Source organism: Zea mays, chromosome 8, assembly GCF_902167145.1.
Source record: "Zea mays cultivar B73 chromosome 8, Zm-B73-REFERENCE-NAM-5.0, whole genome shotgun sequence".
Lineage (NCBI taxonomy): Eukaryota > Viridiplantae > Streptophyta > Magnoliopsida > Poales > Poaceae > Zea > Zea mays.
This window is the reverse complement of record NC_050103.1, coordinates 76,376,282-76,399,763: the sequence shown is the minus strand read 5'-3', so window position 1 is coordinate 76,399,763 and position 23,482 is coordinate 76,376,282. Positions and strand designations below refer to the sequence as shown.

Genomic DNA, 23,482 nt, shown 5'->3' with positions numbered 1-23,482 from the left:
GCAGCCCCTGCGCCGATTCGACGAGGAGAAGCGCAGAGCGATCGGCGAAGAGATCCACAAGCTAATGGCGGCAGGGTTCATCAAAGAGGTATTCCATCCCGAATGGCTTGCCAACCCTGTGCTTGTGAGGAAGAAAGGGGGGAAATGGCGGATGTGTGTAGACTACACTGGTCTCAATAAAGCATGTCCGAAGGTTCCCTACCCTCTGCCTCGCATCGACCAAATCGTGGATTCCACTGCTGGGTGCGAAACCCTGTCCTTCCTCGATGCCTACTCAGGGTATCACCAGATCCGGATGAAAGAGTCCGACCAGCTCGCGACTTCTTTCATCACGCCGTTCGGCATGTACTGCTATGTCACCATGCCGTTCGGCTTGAGGAATGCAGGCGCAACGTACCAGCGGTGCATGAACCATGTGTTCGGCGAACACATCGGTCGCACAGTCGAGGCCTACGTCGATGACATCGTAGTCAAGACACGGAAGGCTTCCGACCTCCTCTCCGACCTTGAAGTGACATTCCGGTGTCTCAAGGCGAAATGAGTCAAGCTTAACCCTGAGAAGTGTGTCTTCGGGGTGCCCCGAGGCATGCTCCTAGGGTTCATCGTCTCCGAGCGAGGCATCGAAGCCAACCCGGAGAAGATTGCGGCCATCACCAGCATGGGACCCATCAAGGACTTAAAAGGGGTACAGAGGGTCATGGGATGCCTCGCGGCCCTGAGCCGCTTCATCTCACGCCTCGGCGAAAGAGGTCTGCCTCTGTACCGCCTCTTAAGGAAGGCCGAATGTTTCGCTTGGACCCCCGAGGCCGAAGAAGCCCTCGGCAACCTGAAGGCGCTCCTTACAAAGGCGCCTGTCTTGGTGCCGCCGGCGGACGGAGAAGCCCTCTTGGTCTACGTCGCCGCGACCTCTCAGGTGGTCAGCGCCGCGATTGTGGTCGAAAGGCAGGAGGAAGGGCATACATTGCCCGTTCAGAGGCCGGTCTACTTCATCAGCGAAGTGCTGTCCGAGACCAAGATCCGCTACCCACAAGTTCAAAAGCTGCTGTATGCTGTGATCCTGACAAGGCGGAAGCTACGACACTACTTCGAGTCCCATCCGGTAACTGTGGTGTCATCCTTCCCCCTGGGGGAGATCATCCAGTGCCGAGAGGCCTCGGGCAGGATCGCAAAGTGGGCGGTGGAGATCATGGGCGAAACGATCTCGTTCGCCCCTCGGAAGGCCATCAAGTCCCAAGTGTTGGCGGACTTCGTGGCCGAATGGGTCGACACCCAACTGCCAACGACTCCGATCCAACCGGAGCTCTGGACCATGTTTTTCGACGGGTCGCTGATGAAGACGGGGGCCGGCGCGGGCCTGCTCTTCATCTCGCCCCTCGGAAAGCACTTGCGCTACGTGCTGCGCCTCCACTTCCCGGCGTCCAACAATGTGGCCGAGTACGAAGCTTTGGTCAACGGATTGCAGATCGCCATCGAGCTAGGGGTTAGACGCCTCGACGCTCGCGGTGATTCGCAGCTCGTCATCGACCAAGTCATGAAGAACTCCCACTGCCGCGACCCGAAGATGGAGGCCTACTGCGACGAGGTTCGGCGCCTGGAAGACAAGTTCTTCGGGCTCGAGCTCAACCACATCGCTCGGCGCTACAACGAAACCGCAGACGAGCTGGCTAAGATAGCCTCGGGGCGAACGACAGTCCCTCCGGACGTCTTCTCCCGGGATCTGCATCAACCCTCCGTCAAGCTCGACAACGCGCCCGAGCCCGAGGTACCCTCGGCTCAGCCCGAGGTACCCTCGGCTCAGCCCGAGGCACCCTCGGCCCAGCCCGAGGTACCCTCGGCCCCCGAGGGCGGGGCACTGAACGTCGAGGAAGGGCAGAGCGGGGCCACGCCAGACCAAGATTGGCAGGCCCCGTACCTGCAATATCTCCGTCGAGGAGAGCTACCCCTCGACCAGGTCGAGGCTCGGCGGGTAGCGCGACGCGCCAAGTCATTCGTCTTGCTGGGCGACGAAGAGGAGCTCTACCATCGCAGCCCCTTGGGCATCCTCCAGCGATGCGTCTCCATCGCCGAAGGTCGGGAACTGCTGCAAGAAGTACACTCGGGGGCTTGCGGCCACCACGCGGCACCCCGAGCCCTTGTCGGAAATGCTTTCCGGCAAGGCTTCTACTGGCCAACGGCGGTGGCTGACGCCACTAGAATTGTCCGCACCTGCGAAGGGTGCCAATTCTATGCGAAGCGGACACACCTGCCCGCTCAGGCTCTGCAGACAATACCCATCACCTGGCCCTTCGCTGTATGGGGTCTGGACCTCGTCGGTCCCTTGCAGAAGGCGCCCGGGGGCTACACGCACCTGCTGGTCGCCATCGACAAATTCTCCAAGTGGATCGAGGTCCGACCTCTGAACAGCATCAGGTCCGAACAGGCGGTGGCATTCTTCACCAACATCATCCATCGCTTCGGGGTCCCGAACTCCATCATCACCGACAACGGCACCCAGTTCACCGGCAAAAAATTCTTGGATTTTTGCGAGGATCACCATATCCGGGTGGACTGGGCCGCCGTGGCTCATCCCATGTCGAATGGGCAAGTAGAGCGTGCCAATGGCATGATTCTACAAGGGCTCAAGCCTCGGATCTACAACGACCTCAACAAGTTCGGCAAGCGATGGATGAAGGAACTCCCCTCGGTGGTCTGGAGCCTAAGGACGACGCCGAGTCGTGCCACGGGCTTCACGCCGTTTTTCCTGGTCTACGGGGCTGAAGCTATCTTGCCCACTGACCTGGAATACGGCTCCCCGAGGGCGAGGGCCTACAACGAACAAAGCAACCAAGCTAGCCGAGAGGAATCGCTGGACCAGCTGGAGGAAGCTCGGGACAGGGCCTTGCTACACTCGGCGCGGTACCAACAGTCCCTGCGACGCTACCACGCCCGAGGGGTCCGGTCCCGAGAACTCCAGGTGGGCGACCTGGTGCTTCGGCTGCGACAAGACGCTCGAGGGAGGCACAAGCTCACGCCCCCCTGGGAAGGGCCATTCGTCATCGCCAAAGTTCTGAAGCCCGGAACATACAAGCTGGCCAACAATCAAGGCGAGATCTACGGCAACGCTTGGAACATTAAACAGCTACGTCGCTTCTACCCTTAAGATGTTTTCAAGTTGTTCATATACCTCGCACCTACGCAAAGTTTAGTCGTCAAGGAAGGGTCGGCCTAGCCTCGGCAAAGCCCGACCCTCCCTCGGGGGCTAAAAGGGGGGAGACCCCCTCTACGTCAAATTTTTCCTCGAAAAAGGATCTCTTTTTAGCAGGATTTCTTTCGTGCTTCTTGACTACTTCGGAAAGCGGATCCTGGAAACGACGAGGTACACGTAAGCAGCCAAGGCTGACCGAGCCGAGGGACTCCTACGCCTCCGGGATACGGATACCTCACTCGTCCCTTTCTGCGATAAGTAACTTGCGCTCGGATAAAGCGACTCCGTGGACCGAACGAGTCATCACGTTCGGAAGCTCTCCTGCCGAAGCAGTCCTTCAAGCTCTCTCGACTAAGTCGGGGACAGGGCCTCATGGACGGGTGAAAGTACGCATAAGCGGCAAGGCCGACCGAGCCGAGGGACTCCCACGCCTCTGGGATACGGATACCTCACTCGTCCCTTCCGCGAAAAGCAACTCTCGCTCACACAAACATCCCTGTTACCGACAGAGTCCAGATGCTCGAGACAGGAGGAAAAAAGACGCAGCTTCGCAAGCGCAGCGAGGGTGTGTTCTTCTGGCCTCGGCGGCCGCAGAAAGCACACGCTACAAGATGATCGGGTCCTGCAGGCTCGAGTCTTCACGCCGAAGGAAGCCGTAGCACCCTCGGCATCGACGACGTCTTCAGCAAAGCCCGACCCAGCCTCGGGCAGCGCCGCGGTCCAGGGACTCCTCCGGGAATCCGGCCCGAGCAGGCGGCTCAACCGGTTACCCCTGGGGCCTCGGTCAACCGGCTTCCAAGGGCGCCAGCCCGACCCGAGGCCTCGGCTGATCGACTTTGGCGTCGGCTCCGCTAACGGGCGACGTGGCTAGGCTCCGGCCAACCAGGTTCCCATTCTCGAGCCAACTCCGCCTCTGTTCATACTGGTATCACTACCCCTGGCCTCGGTCCACCGAAGGGCAGCCGAGGGGTCTCTTTAACTAAGCTAGAGGAGCCCCAGACAACAAGGCCGAACGGGCCGAGGGATTCCTACGCCTCCGGGATACGGATACCTCACCCGTCACCTTGACACGGGGCAACTCATGCTTGGTAAAGCGGTTCAGATAATCAACAGGCGAGACTTAGTGCTCGAGAATGAGGAAAAAACACGGCTCCGTGCCAAAACTATATACACGTTCAGGCCTCGACAGCCGCAATGAACGAAGCACACTGGCATCCAAGGTGCCATCACCAACGGGACTCCGGTTCCGTCCCCGAGGGTACGAGCGACCTCGGGCCTGCGGGGCGACGACCTCTGCGGCGGCAGCCATGGCCCCAGGTGAACGCAGTCACCGGAAGGCTCTTGTTCGCGGTCCCACTCCAGGGATGCGAACAAGCCATCAAAGCCAAAGAGCGGGCCGCTCCCAAGCACTCCGGTAGATCCTCGCTGCCGTCCTCGCCCCGAATGCGAGGGGGAAGACGGAACGTTGCATCCTAGCTGGACAGCAACAGTTCGCCTTCCCCGGCATGACTGGAGGACGACTCCGTCGCAGCGCGGGAGGACGATTGGCACCACCAGAAGCTAGAAGAGGAGGTGGTTCGCCGACCCGCACGCGAGGTAGAGCCCCGGCTCGCCTCGGCCCCCGCCCCAGCGAGGATGACGAACACACCCGATGCTGAGGGCGGGATCACAGCCTGGTCTGCCTCTCCCCATCCAGGAGCTGGAGGTCACCGTCTTGGGTGGCCACCGGCGGAAGGGAGCAACCAGGCTGCCTGATGAAAATCCTTGAAGCCGAACGATGGCTGAAAGGTACCAACTCCCATGGAGTTACGTTCCTCCAACGAGGAGGCGGAAAGGCGGCGGATACCCCCCATCCGGGGGCTTGGAAGATGGGAAGACACGACGCTTAAGGGAGGAAGAAGACATGGTTGCCTTACGAAAGGAGTCTCCCTCCTTTTAAAGGCAACTCTCCCTACGTGCGCCCCCAGGCGCCGCGGGCTGAGACTTCTCCAGCACGCTCCAAGGCCCTCCTCTGTGACTCGGGGGCTGGGTCCCGCATGTCATGCAAACCGGCTCAGGGCAGAAGAAGCCAAACCGCCGCGCGTGGTGCGCACGACCGTCCAGCGGTTACAGGCGACCCCCCATTTTCGCCCAGACCAACGGGCAGAAGGGGCGGGCAGCCATGCAGGCGGCATGCAACCGCGCCAGATGGACGCGCTTCTCCGACTTCTGACACGCCAGCTTGGGAACCTAGGCCCACGCGTCGAGCAACCGGCGCGCCAGTTGCTGCATGCAAGCAACCGCACCGCCACTTGTGCCACCATCGCGCCTCTTCGGTTGCGAAGCCTATGCCACGACTCGAGGCGACCCAACAGCGCCAGACTGGCGCGTCGGTCAAAGCGACCGAAAGTGGGCCGGCAGTAATGGCGGTGGCAGGCGGGCGGGCGCAGCGGTCACGTCGTCAGCCAGGCTCACGTCCCATCCTGAGACAGCAAGAGAGCCTCCTCTCACGGCGTGAAGACGGTGCACCCGTGACCCGTTCCTCGAACGGATCGCACGCGTGCAACGGCCGCCCCGCCAACCACTCGCCCCGTCGCATTAACTCCGCGGCGAAACACGCGGCGCCCCTGAAGGGAGGAGCGCGCGACGCTTCACCTTCGCCGTAATAACCGCGTCAGAAAAGGTACGCCACGTCGTCCGATTTCGTATCCTTTTCCGTTTTCCTCTTTCTCTATCTCTTGCAACAGGGACCGGGAAAGGGGGACACCCCGAAAGGGATCCTTCTCCGCGAAGGAACCGGGCTCCGAGCCCCCCATTACTGATCAGGGGTTCGAAGGCTGGCCCCCCAAGGGTTCAACAGTCGCCTCAGGTCGCGTGGGCCCGACACCCACTACTGGTCAGGGGTTCGAAGGCCGGCCCCCCGAAGGGCTCCATGGCCGCCTCAGGCTACTCGGGCTCCGCGCCCATTACTGATCAGGGGTTCGAAGGCTGGCCCCCGAAGGGTTCACAGTCGCCTCAGACACCGAGCGAGGGATGACCAGGGGTACGTTCGATACATAACTGAGGCTCGGGCTGCGCTCCCGAGGTACCCTAGGACATTTCCGAGACCAGCGGGAACGATCTTGTAACGGAATCCCATCGGAGGGAGGCATCGAGCCCTCGGACCCCGTCGCCAGGGGACCGGGTCCGGCAAATCACCCGCAGGTACTTTTGGGCGTGCCTCTGGGCCCCTAGCCGACCCCCAACGAACGGGGCACGGACGTCCACTCGGATTACCCGCCTGCAGCTCACCGGAGACACCATGTTCGGTGCCCATCGAGGGTAACATGGCGCACTCCCCCCCTCCTCCTTGCGGAAAGGCGACGTAGGGGCGTATGTAAAAAGTCGAGTCTGTCCCTGATCGTCCTCTCGCCCTGTGCAGAGGCTCGGGGGCTGCTCTCGCAAAAACCGGCTCCGGCCAAATCGTTGACAGCGTCAACATACCAGCCCGAGAGCTTGGGCCCCGACCGTGCACCCGGGCTACGGCCAGTTCGCATGAGGGAACGACCAGACCAGCCGAAGCGTTAAGCGAAGCATTAAGACCTCGAAGGAGTGTAACCACTCCTCCGAGGCCTCGGGGGCTACACCCGGCGGGTGCGCTCGCGCGCACCCACCGGAACGAAATGCAACCGAGAAAGGCTGGTCCCCTTGCAAAAAAGTGCGACAAAAGCCTCCAAGCGAGTGCTAACACTCCCTTCGAGGCTCGGGGGCTACTGTCGGGGACCATAATTAGGGGTACCCTCAAGACGCCTAATTCTCAGCTGGTAACCCCCATCAGCATAAAGCTGCAAAGGCCTGATGGGTACGATTAAGTCAGGGGTCAGTCCACACGAGTGACTCGATCACGCTTCACCCGAGCCTAGCCTCGGCCAAAGGCAGCCGACCTCGAGAGACTTCCGTCTCGCCCGAGGCCCCCCTTTTTTATGGCGGACACATCACCGGCTCGCCCGAGGCCTTGGCTTCGCTCAGAAGCAACCTTGACTAAATCGCCACACCGACTGACCAAATTGCAGGGGCATTTAACGCAAAGGGGGCCTGACACCTCTATCCTGACACTCGCCCCCGGCAGAGCCGAAGTGACCGCCGTCACTCCACCGCTCCACTGGCCAGACTGACAGAAGGACAGCGCCGCCTGCGCCACTCCGACTGCAGTGCCACTCGACAGAGTGAGTCTGACAGGCAGTCAGGCCTTGCCAAAGGCGCCACAGCGAACTCCGCTCCGCCCGACCCCAGGGCTCGGACTCGGGCTAAGACCCGGAAGACGGCGAACTCCGCTCCGCCCGACCCCAGGGCTCGGACTCGGGCTAAGACCCGGAAGACAGTGAACTCCGCTCCGCCCGACCCCAGGGCTCGGACTCGGGCTAAGACCCGGAAGACGGTGAACTCCGCTCCGCCCGACCCCAGGGCTCGGACTCGGGCTAAGACCCGGAAGACGGCGAACTCCGCTCCGCCCGACCCCAGGGCTCGGACTCGAGCTAAGACCCGGAAGACGGTGAACTCCGCTCCGCCCGACCCCAGGGCTCGGACTCGGGCTAAGACCCGGAAGACGGCGAACTCCGCTCCGCCCGACCCCAGGGCTCGGACTCGGGCTAAGACCCGGAAGACGGCGAACTCCGCTCCGCCCGACCCCAGGGCTCGGACTCGGGCTAAGACCCGGAAGACGACAAAACTCCGCCTCGCTCGACCCCAGGGCTCGGACTCCGCCCTGGCCTCGGCCGAACGACTTCCGCCTCGCCCGACCCCTTGGATCGGGCTCGGCCACGGCAACAAAAGGCAGACTCAACCTCGGCTTCGGAGGAACCCCCACGTCGCCCTGTCTAGGGCACAGACCGCCACGTCGACAGGAGGCGCCATCATCATCCCACCCCGAACCGACTCGGGTCACGGAGAACAAGACCGGCGTCTCATCCGGCCAGCTCCGCCAGAGGGGCAATGATGGCGCTCCACAAGCTCTATGACGACGGCGGCCCCCAGCTCTCTTACGGAAGCAGGACGACGTCAGCAGGGACTCGACCGCTCCAACAGCTGTCCCTCCATCAGGCTCCGCCGCACCTCCGACGGCCACGACATCACGCCAGCAGGATGCCCAGATCTCTCCGGCTGCCACATTGGCATGTACCTAGGACGCTAGCTTTCCCTCCGCTAGACACGTAGCACTCTGCTACATCCCCATTGTACACCTGGATCCTCTCCTTACGACTATAAAAGGGAGGACCAGGGCCTTCTCAGAGAAGGTTGGCCGCGCGGGACCGAGGACGGGACAGGCGCTCTCTTGGGGCCACTCGCTTCCCTCACCCGCGTGGACGCTTGTAACCCCCCTACTGCAAGCGCACCCGACCTGGGCGCGGGACGAACACGAAGGCCGCGGGACTTCCACCTCTCTCACGCTCGACTCCGGCCACCTCGCCTCTCCCCCCTTCACGCTCGCCCACGCGCTCGACCCATCTGGGCTGGGGCACGCAGCACACTCACTCGTCGGCTTAGGGACCCCCCTGTCTCGAAACGCCGACAATGATAGAAAATGGAATAGCACCAAACGAACATACATTTCTAGCTATTCTATTTGCTTGTTCCCACTGTGGTTTGGTGGAGCAAGCCATACATTATTTTGAAACAATGCAGGAACATGGCATCCCACCTAAAAGTAAACACTACACTTGCATGGTTGATGTCCTAGCTAGAGCTGGCTGTTTGCCAGAAGCCGAAGAGCTTCTCATGAAGGTTTCAAGTGAATTAGACACAAGTTCATGGTCATCTCTTCTGAGTGCTTGCAGCACTTACAGGAACAAAGAGATTGGTGAGAGGGCAGCAAAGAAACTTCATGAGTTGGAAAAGGATAATACAGCAGGCTATGTGCTACTCTCAAACATGTATGCATCTGTGGTAAATGGAAAGATGCTGCTGAGACGAGGATACTGATGCAAGGGGCTAGCCTTAAGAAAGATGCTGGGTGCAGCTGGTTGCAATTAAGGGGACAATATCATGCCTTCTTTTCTTGGAAAGAGAAGCATCCTTTATCATTGGAAATTTATGAGATCTTGGATTTGCCGATGTTGGAACTTACTACTTGAATTTATTGTGATGGTTAGTTAGCAGTGGGACAGTTCTGACTTCTGAGCATATGAGGACTATTGCATCTTCTCAGTTTTCAGGAAGGTAAAGTAGCAGAACAGAGTTGATGGACAATTAATTTCTTGAATGTGGGTTCTCCTGATGCAGTGGCTTGCACAACATTCAACGATATCTCCTCCAAACAAAAGCAATCAACAGATTATGTTGGTAGGTCATGAATGCTTTCATGCTGGAGCATTGTGCTCTGAAGTTCTGCAATTAGAGTACACTTATTTTGAACATTATTGTCATGATGCTTTATTTTACCCAGTCCCTGAAATTTCTGGCAACACAGAACTTTATGTAAACCAGCTTTAGAAGAACATTTGAGATACTACAGCTTCTATTTCCAAAAGTTTGAATCTGTCTACACACAAAGTGAAGATTACAGTTGTGATGATTCAGAGGATGTAAATATACAAAATGGGCTGGTTTCACTGACACACGATCATATGACCCTGGTTTGGTGCTATGGTTCTCTTTTGAGTTGAGTTCCAAAAAATCTTATCCCTCATCCGGTTGTGACTGCTCACTTATTACTTCAATTAAACTGGTGTGTAAGTATTACACTTAAAGATATATATATGTGTGTGTGTCTTCTGATTGAGCCCCCTCGGTTATCCTTATGAACAGACTTTTAAGGGCAACCGGCCATCACTAAGTTTGCTTCTGCCTACACTATCCGCATATGAGGTTGGACATGTTAGCCACAACTCAAGAGGACATTATCAATACATCATTTATGCAAGTCGTTCAATCCTCAACAGGATTTTGTGCTCATTTGGGGAATTAACAGTAACTATACTCTTCAGCTTTTATCCATCTATGAGCACCGGATTGCAGTTCAGGGCTTCATATGGGGAATTAACTCATTTGATCAGTGGGGAGTGGAGCTAGGGAAGGTATGTGCATGATGTTCGTCTTGTTCAGTTACATGAACTGGGCCACCATTCTGCAAGTTCTAATGAAAGAACTTATATTGTGCCTTCATCCCCACACATCATCGTCAAGTTCTAATGAAAGAACCCTGAACCTACCTTTTTAAGCTTTTTTGTAAAAAAAATCAGTGGTGGGAAAGGAACACTTGAAGTTTCTGAAACGTATAGCTTTAACCAACATTTAATATAAGAAGTTAAGATGGACCCTTTCGGATAATCTGCGCTGTTTATATGCTAGATTCACAGATGCGGCTCTTACTTGGTCGTGTTATTTGACTTTTGCCGATTTGTTTTGTTATCATTGTTGCAGCCTGTAAAGAGTACTGTTACTATATGTGGTGATATTCATGGACAATTTCATGATCTTGCTGAACTCTTCCGAATTGCTCAGAATCAATCAAAACAGTACATGATATACAATTTAAAAATGGATCCTCGCTAACTGAGTACATGGTATACAATTTAAAAATACCTCAGCTGCAAGCATACCTTGGTCGCCGCAGCAGCCGGTTGAGCAATAGCAGTTCCTATCCGTCGGCGGGGCAAACAAATTCACCTTCGTCCTTCCTCTCCAGCGGCACAATGTCGGGGCAATGAAGTGGCGCGGGGCTTGATGGCGGCGGATGTCTGCGGCTTATTCGTGGCCGCGAGGGGTATTGAGATAGGGGGCGAATCGCGCGCGTGCGTAGCGAGGGGTATTGAGATTGGGGGCGGATGGTTGCGGCTGGGGTGTGGTTAGTGAGGGCACGGCGCACAGGTTGTTCCGCGGGCGTAGGGAAGTGGCTGTTCCACGCCATGGATGGCGACGTGGGTGCGAAATCCGCGGTGGTCGTGGGGATTCCCAGCAAAATCGCGACGGTCGTGGGGGATCCGAGGCGGTTAGGTGCCAAGATGCGATGCGCGGGATGCGCGGGAGGGGGATTTCGCGGCGGCTGCGGCGGCGCGCGGGCTTGTGGGAGGCAGTTGCGGGAGGGCGTTGCGGTCGATGGAGAGGGACTTCGCGGCGGCAGCTGCGACCAGCGGGCGTGCGGGAGGCCGTGGCAGGCGCTGGCGGGAGTGCGGGAGTGGGCAGCTGCCGCGGGCGTGGGGTGCGTGAGTTGCGGGCGTGCGTTGCGGTCGCTGGAGAGGGACTTCGCGGCGGCAGCTGTGGCCAGCGGGCGTGCGGGAGGCCGTGGCACGGGTCGCTGGCGCGTGCGGGAGCGGGCGCTGCCGCGGGCGTGCGTTGCAAGAGTGGGAGCAGTCTACACTGTCCCCCTTAATAGTTAGTAGAGATTCTATTGTACTTGTTGTTAACATCACCGATCTTCGACTCCGTTCATGGCATCCACAGCATCTATCGACTCTCAACTCATGCAAGCGCTCGAATCCCAGACACGGGCGCTGTTGTCCGAACTGGACAAGCGTCTTCGCGCCATCGATTCCAAGTGGGAATCTCGTGTTGCAGTCCTCGAAGTCCAGGTTGCAGACTCCATGCGTCGCCTGGACTCGCTCCCCAAGGAGATCCGCGATGGGGTGGATTCGCAGCTGGCGACGGCCGACAAAGCTGTGGATGACCGGATCCGCCATCTTAAGGCAACCACCCTCACTCGTGTCGCGGCGTTAGCGTCGAGGACCCACGTCTTCGAGCTGTGACGACTACGGATCGAGTCCTCGATCGGCGGGATCTACACGGACATGGAGGTCATTTGTTCCGAGATCGAGTAGATCGGGGTCCAGGTGTCGTCTTGCCTTCATCCCAGCGATGGCGGCACGCCTGGCATCCTCGGTACACCCGGATAGGTGATGGGTCGCTCTCCTGTTATCTTCAACAACACTGATGGCTCACGTTTTGGGCCTAGCCCTGGGATCTTCAACCGGGACAGTGGTAATGGGTATAATCCACCCAATTTCTGCTGCTCGGTCACGGGTGCGTGGAACAGTCCCTCTCCTCCTTCCTTTGCTTTTCCTGCTACTAGTGATCCTCATGCTCATGGAGACCTAAACTGACATCTGGGGGGATTACCAAAACTTTCGTTTCCAAAATTTGATGGTACCAGTCCCAAGTTGTGGCAAAAGCGGTGTGAGGACTAGGACTATTTTGAGATGTATGCCACAGAACCAGTTGTTTGGGTTAAGGTAGCATCAATGAACTTTGAAGGAGTAGCTAAGCTCTGGTTTCAGTCCATTGAACCACGAATCTCTTCCTGGTCATGGTGACTGTTTTGTCAGGCTGTACACGAACGCTTTGGGCGTGAACAACGTGAACTGGTGATACGCAAGCTTTTCCACATCCGTCAGACCACCTCTGTCCAGGACTATGTAGATCGTTTCTGTGAATTGGTTGACGTACTTGTGACTTATGAACACACTACCGACCCATTATATTACATTATGAAGCTTATTGATGGCCTGCGCGATGATATTAAATATGTTATCCTAGTACAACATCCTGGATATCTGGATACTACCTGCGCTTTGGCTTTGTTGCAGGAGGAGGCTGATACGTCCAGGCGTCGTGATTTTCGCAGCTCGGATGGTGCTCTGGTTGGGCGTTCATATCCGAAGCTTCCTATTCCTATCACTGTTCCCAGGTGGGACAAATCATTGGGAGGGGAGACTAGTGTTGTTAAATCTGCAATCCACACTGGTTCTTCGTCTGACAGTAATGTAGCTTTTTTTTTGAGAGAACAGGAGGGGGGAGCCCCTACTGAAAATTTTATTATAACTAGAAAAAAGCAGTGTTTAGAACATACAGGTAGACATATTACAGAAGGTTAGGGTGAGTTACTACTGCCATTGCTGAAGCCAGTCAGGGATGACGCAATCAAATCTACTCTGAGCTCTATGAGTGACCGACAGTAATGTAGCTTCCCTCCGCGCTTACCGTCGTGCCCGAGGTCTATGCCAGTATTGTGCTGAAAATGGAAGAAGGGCCACAAATGTGCTCAGACTGTACAGCTACATGCTATCCAAGAATTGTGGGACATGTTAGCACCTGAAGTTCCTGAATCAGAAGGAGAAATTGAGGATTCCACTGAGCAATTCATGATGTTACTTTCCCAAGAAGCATTTTCTGAAAAGGCTACAACATCTACATTCCGACTTCAAGGTTGTATTCAAGGCCTACCATTGTTGATTCATCTGGATTTTGGAAGCTCTCACTCATTTTTGAATGCTGCTCTCAGTTCTTCCTTGCATGGTGTTTCTTCCCTGCATCAACCACTGTCTGTTCGGGTTGCTAATGGTAATATTTTACACTGTACGAGTCAGCTATCTAAGGCAGTCTGGTCTGTCCAGAATATGCAGTTCTAGTCGGATCTCAAGCTTCTCCATCTTTCTTGCTATGATTTGATCATGGGTATGGATTGGCTTGCACTACACAGTCCCATGCATGTTGATTGGAAACATAAATGGTTGTCTCTCTCATATCAGGATCAGCCAATTGTTATATATGGTCTGCAACCTTTGGCCCCTTCTAGCTCTCTGTTGGAGATCACGCAACAGGAAACTCTAACAGTTACATCACCACAACTGTGTACTCTGTCCGAAGCTGAAGTACTTCTGGTAGCGGTTCACCAGATTTTGTGCACATTTTAGTCACTGTTTGAGGAACCGACCAGTCTTTTACCAAGCAGGTTTTGTGACCACACTATTCCCTTAATTGCAGGTGCCCGCCCTGTTAATATCTGGCCCTACCGGTTCTCTCCTGCCATGAAGGATGAAGTGGAAACTCAAGTATACGATATGTTACGCAGTGGGCTCATACAACCAAGCTCCAGTGCATTTTGTTCTCCAGTCATCTTAGTCAAAAAGAAGGATCAGACTTGGCGCTTCTATGTTGACTATAGACATTTAAATGCACTCACTGTTAAGCCAAGTACCCAGTTCCTGTTATCGATGAGCTATTGGATTAATTGTTTGGAGCTTCCTGGTTTTCCATATTGGATTTGCGAGCAAGATTCCATCAGATACTGCTCAAGTTGGAGGAAGAACATAAGACTGCATACCAAACGCACATGGGACACTACGAATTCTGTGTCATGGCATTTGCTCACTAGTGCTCTAGGCACGTTTCAAAGGGCCATGAATCATACACTAGCTCCGCTCTTACGCAAGTGTGTTCTGGTGTTCTTCGACAACATTTTGATTTATAGTGTCAATTGGGAGGATCACCTTCGTGTCACACCCGGATTTAAGGGGCAAACCCGGGCGCGAATCAAATATGTTGGGATCAAGTCTCACACATATGATGACTCATGGTACAGAAACGAATATCACATCTTTAATATATAATGGAGTTCTGTACAAAAATAGTTAAATAATTACATCATACGAAGACAACGATCCAACAACCAAAGTTGACTTGGAGACGACGGTCTAAACCTCTCACAAACTCATTGCGACATCCTTCATGTTCCTCATCTTGTAGTATCTGTCCTTGACCTACGGGGATGTGAGTACAACAAGGGTGAGCTCACATACGTTCATCGCTCAATAAGTTGTAGGGGAATAATATGCATGAGTATACTTGGAGGGGCTCATGTGAAGTGTAAGGCTTACCAAAGAAAATGGTTAAAGCTGAGCATTGTTTTTAAAGTTGGCCAAAGTTTTATTAGCAGTTACTAAGTATAAGTAGATACCAACCCAATTAAATAAGAGATCATAATTAATAATAAAACCCACAATGCCAATGCATATGGCAGATTAAGTTTAGTTTCATAAGTTAATCATGCGAGAGTCCTGAGTCGCTCTTGACCGTGAGCAGGACTGATATACCAGTTTTACACTTTGCAGAGGCTGCACATCTTTACCTACAAAACGTGTTTCCCGATTAGTCAGGGTTAGCTAGACCCTTAGACACTTCCAAGGTGAATGGCTAGGGATCCACTGCGAGGTCATTCGAAAGTTCCATTATTAGTTCGAGAATACCCGTTACAGATTCAAGAAGAAGGAAGCATAGGAATCTCTCGTCCGAAAAGCCATCGCAGTAGTTCGACCCGAGGACCTCCCTATACTCTGCAGTGACGCCTCCTCGCTTGCCCCTTTCGGGTAAGCTAATCTCTCCCTAGTTTTCCTAATTACTTGGCCAAGGGTGTCCCATTCTACCCTTGTGGTAGCACTGTTATCTCAAGTTAAGCTCCATGTTCCAATTAACACAATAATCTTGTCATAAACAATAATTAAAACAACAGCAAAATTGGAACATGATAATAATTCATATGTAACTTTAATCTCAAAACCAGGTAGAGCAATAGCAAGTCTACCCAATAGTTCATTTGTCTGCAAGGTGTGGGGTAAACAAAACTAGTGAAACCTATTGGGTCCCATCAAATTAACCTAAGCATGTCGATTATCCGAGAACATTATTAGGTAAAGAAGAGTGATCAAGGGCATGAAAGTCGCCTCGAGGGGGTGAATAGGCGAAACCTAAAAATTATATCTTTAAACCCGGAATTGATCCCTCGATTAGTGGTTAGAACAAGATGAACAATTATCAGAGTATAAAACTAAGTCCTTTGCTTGCAAAGAGTATTGCTTTCAAAGAATGTGGAATTAACAAAAGGCAACTCAACTAAAATGTTTATGGAGAATGAAGCAAGAGGGCTTAGATAAGAAGAGGAAATTCGCAAGTTCTTTCTTGCAAGGTGTTGCATCTATATATGAGAATTTAACCCGAAGCAATACAAAGCAGTAACAACAAAGAATAGTGCAAGAGAACTTAGAGAGGGAGAAGACAAACAAATCACAAGCAATAAACACAAGTGACCCGGGTGATTTGTTTTACCGAGATTCGGTTCACCAAGAACCTAATCCCTGTTGAGGAGTCCACTAAGGACGGGTCTTTTTCAACCCTTTCCCTCTCTCCAATGGTTATCAAGACCGACGAGTGTTCCTTCTTCTTTGTCAACAAAAGACCGAAGTCTCCGCAAGGCCAACCGCAAAGATAAGGGGCTCTTGCTAGCTTTACAATAAATGGGAGTCGAAACTCCACGCTCAAATGATCACAAGTGGTAGCACACACTTTCTCTCAATGATTCTCACAAGCCACTATCACTAAACACACGAGTAGCTCTTTCTTGCTTGATCTCTCTTTTGTGGCACTTGTGAGGCTTTGATGTGTATGGAATACCCAACTCTTGTGTATGAGATAGATCAATGAATGGAGGCGGTTGGGATGGCTTGGATATGTCTACTATATGCCTTGATATGTTGCTTAGGCTCCCACACCTTGAAATGACCGGTTGGCATGGTATTTATAGGCCCCAACCTCATTTCTAGCGGTTGGACAGAAAACAGTAGCTTTCTATCGACAGACGCACCAGACAGTCCGGTGCACACCAGATAGAGCACTGTTCACTGTTCGGTGTCTGCCACATCAGCCGACCGTTGGGGTCTGTAGCAGTCGATCGTTGGATCTGACCGTTACCCAGGCTGTCCGGTGCACATCGAACAGTCTGGTGCTACAGCCTGAGGTTCCTGTCTATGGGCCCCTCTGCGCAGACTGTCTGGTTATCCCACCGGACAGTCTGGTGCACACCGGATATGCACTATTCGCTGCCCGGTGCCCAAGCCACGTTAGTCGACCGTTGAGGTCTGCGGCAGTCGACCGTTGGATCCAACCGTTGCTAGATTGTTTGGTGCACACCGGACAGTTCGGTGCCACAACCTGAAAGCCCCCGTTGTGGGCCTCTCTGCGCAGAATACCCGGTGTCCCATCGGATAGTTCGGTGCGCACCGGACATGTTGTTGTTCACTGTCCGGTGCACCACCAGTGTGCTGGTTGACTGCCTTTTTTCTTGGATTTCTTCGCTGATTCTTTTGGGCTTCTTTTGTTCTTGAGTCTTGGACTTCTCTGTTTCTTTTTATGTCTTCTTTTGAAGTGTTGCATCCCTATTACCTTATTCCAACCATCTTTGCATCCTGTGAACCCTATTTGATTGAAACTGAGCTAATTGTGACTTAGAAACTAAATTGTTGATCTTATGAACCTGTGAATCAGAGACTAGGCAAACTAATTAGTCTGAATGGTTGTGAAGGTCATCAAGCACTAGAATGTAAGAAATGGTTTAAGGTCATTTCCCTTTCAGAGCACAACTTGCCTTATACTTGTGATAACCTTTTAGTCCAAATGCTACACCAAAAGTTGGGCCTCAAGATTCATAGTCACCTCGCCTATACTCGTAGCAATACATACAATCAAGCAAATAATGGATATGGCAACATTACACCAAAGCATAAGAACAAACTGCGTAAAAATATTCTACGCGTCGCTACAAGATCATAGGTCCGAGAACCATTAAAATCGGAACTAAACAAAGCATTTATGGATAAAATGATATTTTAGAAACAATAAATCTAATAGATGAGATCTAACAGATATTGCATTTAAACCAAGCAGGTATTAAATTAAAATATTTTAGTTGAACGATTATTTATAAAATGTGTAGGTTAGAACTATAAATTAGATTAACAATATTATCTAGTTAATTAACATTAATTAAATAAGTAATTAACTAATTAAAACAATGTTATTATTACGTACGCCAAATTAATATGAACATAGCACAACTTAGACTAAAATAAATTATTTTATCCAAAAGATATCATATTTTTAATAAATTAGTAGGGTCACACAAAAATAAGTGATATGAGTTAGATCGGGTCACATAAAGAATTAATGGGCATGGGATCTAGATGTGGCCATATTCTACCTTCCTCCCATCTTTCGACATCAACAGGGCGGCGGTGCAGAGCCTGCACGACGGTGAAGCTCCGACGATCACCCGCCCCACGCTCTAGTGCCCTACCACATGATCGTCCACGCACTAAACACGTACGGAGTACTGCCAATAAATGGGGATGCAACTAACCAGCAGTCGCGCAGTCGTGGCCTCCATCCTTGGCGAGGCTGAGAACCCACTACGGTGGCACTCGATCTCATCCTTCGTTGATGAACTCGTGGCTATGGCATTAGTTCCCTCGACGCGATGACTCAGGAGGACACGAGAGCAAGGATATATATAAGTGAGTATAGTACTAGGATCTATTCTAGTTGTGCGGAGTTCATTACGATTTCTCCGGAAACAGGGTGCAGTGTTCGTTTCGATCCTATCGACATGCTTGGGTTAGACTCATGGCTAGGGACACAACTGACCTAGGGCGTGCAAGAGGCCACGAGAAATTCGGGCTATAGAGGCGCAACCACCCATCGAAACAAAAGTCAAGGTAGGGAGGGGTCCTAGAAGACGGCTTCGAGCTGAACTCCGCAGGTTGAAGACTCCTGTCATCATGGCCCCACCCGGTCTAGAAGATGAGTACGACAGATTGAGCCCACCTGTCACCAGCCGCACGATCGTGTGGACGCGTGAGGCTCGTTTTGGGTTTTGGCTAATGCCATCATAGATGTCATGCCGACATCACATGCGGCAAGGGAATAAAAAAAGAAAATCAATAGGAGAAGAGACATGGAGGGGAATGGGCTGCGGTAGCAATTCTTGATGTGTGGGCTGGTGAGCTTCTTTCCCTATTTTTTTTATTTTTCTTATTTATATTTTCACTTCTAATTTCAGTTTTCAGATTTCAATCCAAATTTGGTTTTCAAAATCAAACTTAAATACAAATGCACAAACAAAAAGGACTCAACATGAATGCAAGGTACTAAATCTTTTAATTATTTATTTGGGCCTATTGATTTAAATATGCCATACACACACGTCATTCATCTTAATAAAATTTCAATTTGAATGTGGAGTCTAGTTAAAAGTTCATTTAAAAATTATGTATTTATTACTTATTTAATTCAAGAGCTAATATTGTCTACTTTTATGAAGAATTATTTTAATTTTAAATCTTCTTTATAGAAGGATTATAAACACATATTTCATCAATTACCAATTCAAGATGACCCTATTTTATTTCTTTCGGAGTTTCAAATAACATTTCCCATTTCAATGCCTTAAGTATAAATTTTAGATTACAAAAAAATACTAATACCATTTATCTATTTCAGAGAATGTTTTTATAAAAATATATTTTAATCTAGAACTTTTGGAAGAATTTCTCTAAATGTTATAATATAATTTTAGAGTGTTACACTTCGTCACTTACAGCAAGTGTTTGAGCTGTTGGCGCAAGATCAATGGAAAGTAAAATTATCCAAGTGCTCGTTTGCACAAAACAGAGTCTCATATCTAGGCCGTATTGTCAGTGCTGAGGGGGTGGCAGTAGACCCTGCAAAAATTCAGGTGATCGCACAGTGGCTTACACCAACATGTGTTAAGGAGTTGAGGAGCTTCTTGGGATTGGCCGGGTATTACCGGAAATCCATCCGGCACTTTGGCATTATTTGTCAACCCCTTCACGCCCTGTTGAGGAAAGGTGCACTGTTTTTGTGGATGGAGGACCATTCTACAGCCTTTCAGACACTAAAACAGGCCCTAATGTCAGCCACGGTTCTTGCTCTTCCAGATTTCTCCACTCAGTTTACTATTGAGAGTGATGACAGCTCTAGTGGTGTGGGTGTTGTCCTTGTGCAGAAAGGTCACCCTTGGCCTTATTAAGCAAAGCATTAGGCCCTAAATCCTGTGGCTTGTCAGCTTATGAGAAGGAGTTTATGGCTATTCTGGTGGCTGTGCAACCGTGGCGTCAATACTTGCAGAATGGGGAGTTCCTGATCCTTATTGATCATCAAAGCCTTTCTCAGTTAAATGAACAGAGGCTGCATACTCCCTGGCAACACAAGGTTTTCACCAAGCTTTTAGGACTCCAGTATAAAATTGTCTATCGGCAAGGTCATACCAACTACCTACATGAACCTATCCCGTCGCCTTGAACCTGAATTCAATGATGTTTCTGAAATGATCCCTCAATGGTTAATTGATGTACATAACAACTACCTACATGACCCAGATGCTCAGTCCTTGCTGACTAAAGTCGCTATAGATCCTTCGGCTGTCCCCAACTTTACCCTTACCGACAGCTTGCTTCGTTACAAAGGTCGCATTTGGGGGGAACGACCCAGTTCTCCAACATCGATTGCTGGCCGCCCTTCATACTTCGCCAGTCGGCGGCTATTCAGCCATTCCGGTCACATACACTCGTTTGAAACATCTTTTTGCTTGGAAGCATATGAAAGCAGTTGTACAAGAGTTCGTGCACAATTGCCAGACATGTTTGCAAGCTAAACCAGACCGGTCTGCCTTCCCTGGGAAACTTCAACCATTGTCGGTTCCGTCCATGGCCTGGGAAACAATCATTATGGATTTTGTTGAAGGCTTGCCAGTTTCTGGTCCTGCTAATTGCATTATCGTTGTGGTGGATAAGTTTACTTAATATGCTCACTTCATTCCTCTATCCCATCCTTACACAGCTAGCTCAGTTGCTCAGGTGTTCATGACTCGTGTGTACAGGTTGCATGGTCTTCCAGCTTCCATTGTTTCACATAGGGATCCAGTCTTCACCAGCACATTTTGGCAACAACTCTTCAAGCTGATTGGAACCGAATTAAAACTCAGTTCCTCTTACCTCTCCCAAACTGATGGCCAAACGAAACGCGTCAACCAATGCTTGGAAACCTTTCTCCGATGTTTCGTCAGTGCATGTCCCAAGAAGCGGAAAGACTGGCTACCAGCAGCTGAGTTTTGTTATAATACTAGTATGCGCTCCGCTTTGCGTTGTTCGCCATTTGAGGCTAAGCCTCGAACTCTCGGTATTACATTGCATGATGTAGTTCCTGATAATTTGTCATCTTGGTTACATGAACGATCCATTATGCAGGAATTCTTACATCAACATCTCGTTCGTGCTTTCCCTTTGCGCCTGCTTGGGGACAAGCAGGTTCTCCAGAGGCCGGGAGTGTCAGGGATGCCAAAGTGCTGGACAAGCAACAGGAAGGAAGACATTGTAACTGAAGGACGCGAGCGTCGTATTCGTTGCAAGAATCCCCGTGTGTGTGGGCCCGAGTGGATGTAACCTGTTGTCGCGGGTTGGACTGTGTGGGCCAGTGTGTCGTGGGGTTGTAAGGCATATATGAGAGAGAGGTGACGTGCCTTGAAGAGGAATTAAGCAAAACCTGAACTATGAAATAATACAACTCTCCTTCTGTGCTCCTGTACCTGTTCTTCTCTACTCTTCTCTGTTATTACCAGGCCCGTGCCAAGGGGTGTGCGAGCTGTTCGCTCGTACAGGGCCCCGCAAAATCTAGGGCCCCAAATATGTAAGTCTGTAATATATTTATATAATAGAAAATATACATTAGAGCATCTCCAAGACTATTTCTAAATTTCACTCTCTAAATTATTATTTTGAACATTACTTTGTATATCCTTTAATCTCTAACAACTTTTTTATATCTTATTTTTATTTTTAGAGTCATTCACGTTTTCTATCTTTGGCTAGCGAGAAAAATAGAATCAAAGATGATTACTTTTGGATAGCCATTTAAATAAACTGGTAGAAGGTATTTTTATATCAATTAGAAAGAATACATAGTCTTTTGAAGTTGTTCTTAGTCTCTAATTCTTTACTCATACGTCTATTTTATGACTGTGAGACGTGAGCACAACCCATATATGTGCAGTATGACGTTTCGTTCACCGACGGTCAATAACCTCCACTAATAAAAGAGGCCTCATTTCAGAATTTATACAGGGCCTCAAATTTTACCGGCACGGCCCTGGTTATTACATTGTACTGGTTGTTAACAGTGTGGCGTTCGCGACCAAGAGCGAGGTCGAGGACGGCTACCGCTGGCGCAAGTACGGCCAGAAGGCCGTCAAGAACAGCACCTACCCAATGTACGTACCGTACGTGTCTGCCTTGCCTCGTCGCACCACGCATGTATGTATGCTACGGCACACGCGCTGCCCATGCACGCTCAGGAGTCAGGAACACAAAGATACGCATGCAGGAGCTACTACCGGTGCACGGCGGCGCGGTGCGGGGTCAAGAAGCGCGCAGCTGGACCCCTCCACGGTCATCACCACGTACGAGGAGCAGCACACGCACCCGAGCCCCGTCGTCGGCCTCCGCCTCGGGGGCGGCGGCGCGCTAATTCCGCCTGCGGCTCGCCGCTGCAGTGCCTTGGCAGCGACAGCGGCACCTTTCTGCCGCTCCTTCCCGGAGCCATGGTGGGTGGCGGTGGCCAGCTGTCGTCATCGTCGTCGCTCCTCTCGATGCGGCGGCGGCCGGCGGCCTTTTCTTCTCCAAGAGCCGCAGCATTATCACCGCCTCATCCTTCGCAGCTACCGGCTGTGCACGCGTATGGCGGCGTGCTGGACTTCGTTCCTTCCATTCCGCGATAGATGAGTATATACTCCCTCCAGGGCAGTAAAGGTAGTCGTTTAGGACATGATTGTGCATACCAAGGAGTGATTAATTATCATAGAGTTTTCCCTGTTTGCCCCTATTAAATAGGGATATGGGTGCATTAACGTCACTAAAACAATCAGGCTTGATTGGTTGCTGCAGCAGTTCCAAAGCATTCTAGACTGGAGGTCTCAAGTTCAATTCCTCTTAAATGCATCTTTTTTTGTGCAATTACTAGGGGCAACAACGTCCAAATCCCAGATCCACGCGCGCTATGACTTCTTTTTGTAGACGCTCGGTCACGCGCAGGATGACTTCTTTTACTGCACCGGAGGGAGTATATATATATATATATATATATATATATACACACACGTCGCCTAGTTTTCCTGGCCAACTACCTTAGCTAGCCATATAGCATCGCTTGAGCCGAATTCTAAAGTATTTATGGAGTGTTTGGTTTGAGGGATGATATAGTCCATCATCTTCTCACTCCTCACTTTTTTGTTTGGTTTGTAAAATGGAGTGAGCTAATTCATCACCACCTCATTCCTCATAGTTAGTTGTTTAGTATTAATATGTGGAATAAAATCATCCCACCAAATTTGAGGAATAGACCTATGATGCACCACTTCATTTTGGATAGAGCGATTCATCAAACCAAACACCTCATTACTGCTGGAATTAGATATCAGAGTGCTTGCTCAAAAAAACGAAGTCCTGCGTGCGTGCATGAAGGTAGAAGGTGATATTTTGGTCGCGTTCAATAGTTGGCACAAGTCAATGTCTTCTTTGGGTTATACATAGGGACATACAGAAAAATGATCTAAATGGTACGTAACAGCACTGTCTAAATTAAAGGACGTAACCCCAAGCCAGCAAATTTGGAATGAAGCAAAATCCAGCAATGATTATGTACCATATTGTGTGTGTGTGTGAGAGAGAG

The 23,482-nt window shown here is 51.3% G+C and overlaps 2 long non-coding RNA genes across 2 annotated transcripts; both read left to right on the top strand.

Moving 5' to 3' along the window:
- Positions 1-9,937: 9,937 nt before the first annotated feature.
- On the top strand, positions 9,938-10,193 carry LOC109942033 (uncharacterized). Its single transcript, XR_002264713.1, has 2 exons — positions 9,938-10,015; positions 10,126-10,193. It is a non-coding gene; the product is annotated as an uncharacterized lncRNA (long non-coding RNA).
- Positions 10,194-11,523: 1,330 nt separating this feature from the next.
- Positions 11,524-14,413, top strand: LOC109941556 (uncharacterized). The gene is made up of 2 exons (XR_002264213.3): positions 11,524-12,157; positions 12,721-14,413. It is a non-coding gene; the product is annotated as an uncharacterized lncRNA (long non-coding RNA).
- Positions 14,414-23,482: the final 9,069 nt, after the last annotated feature.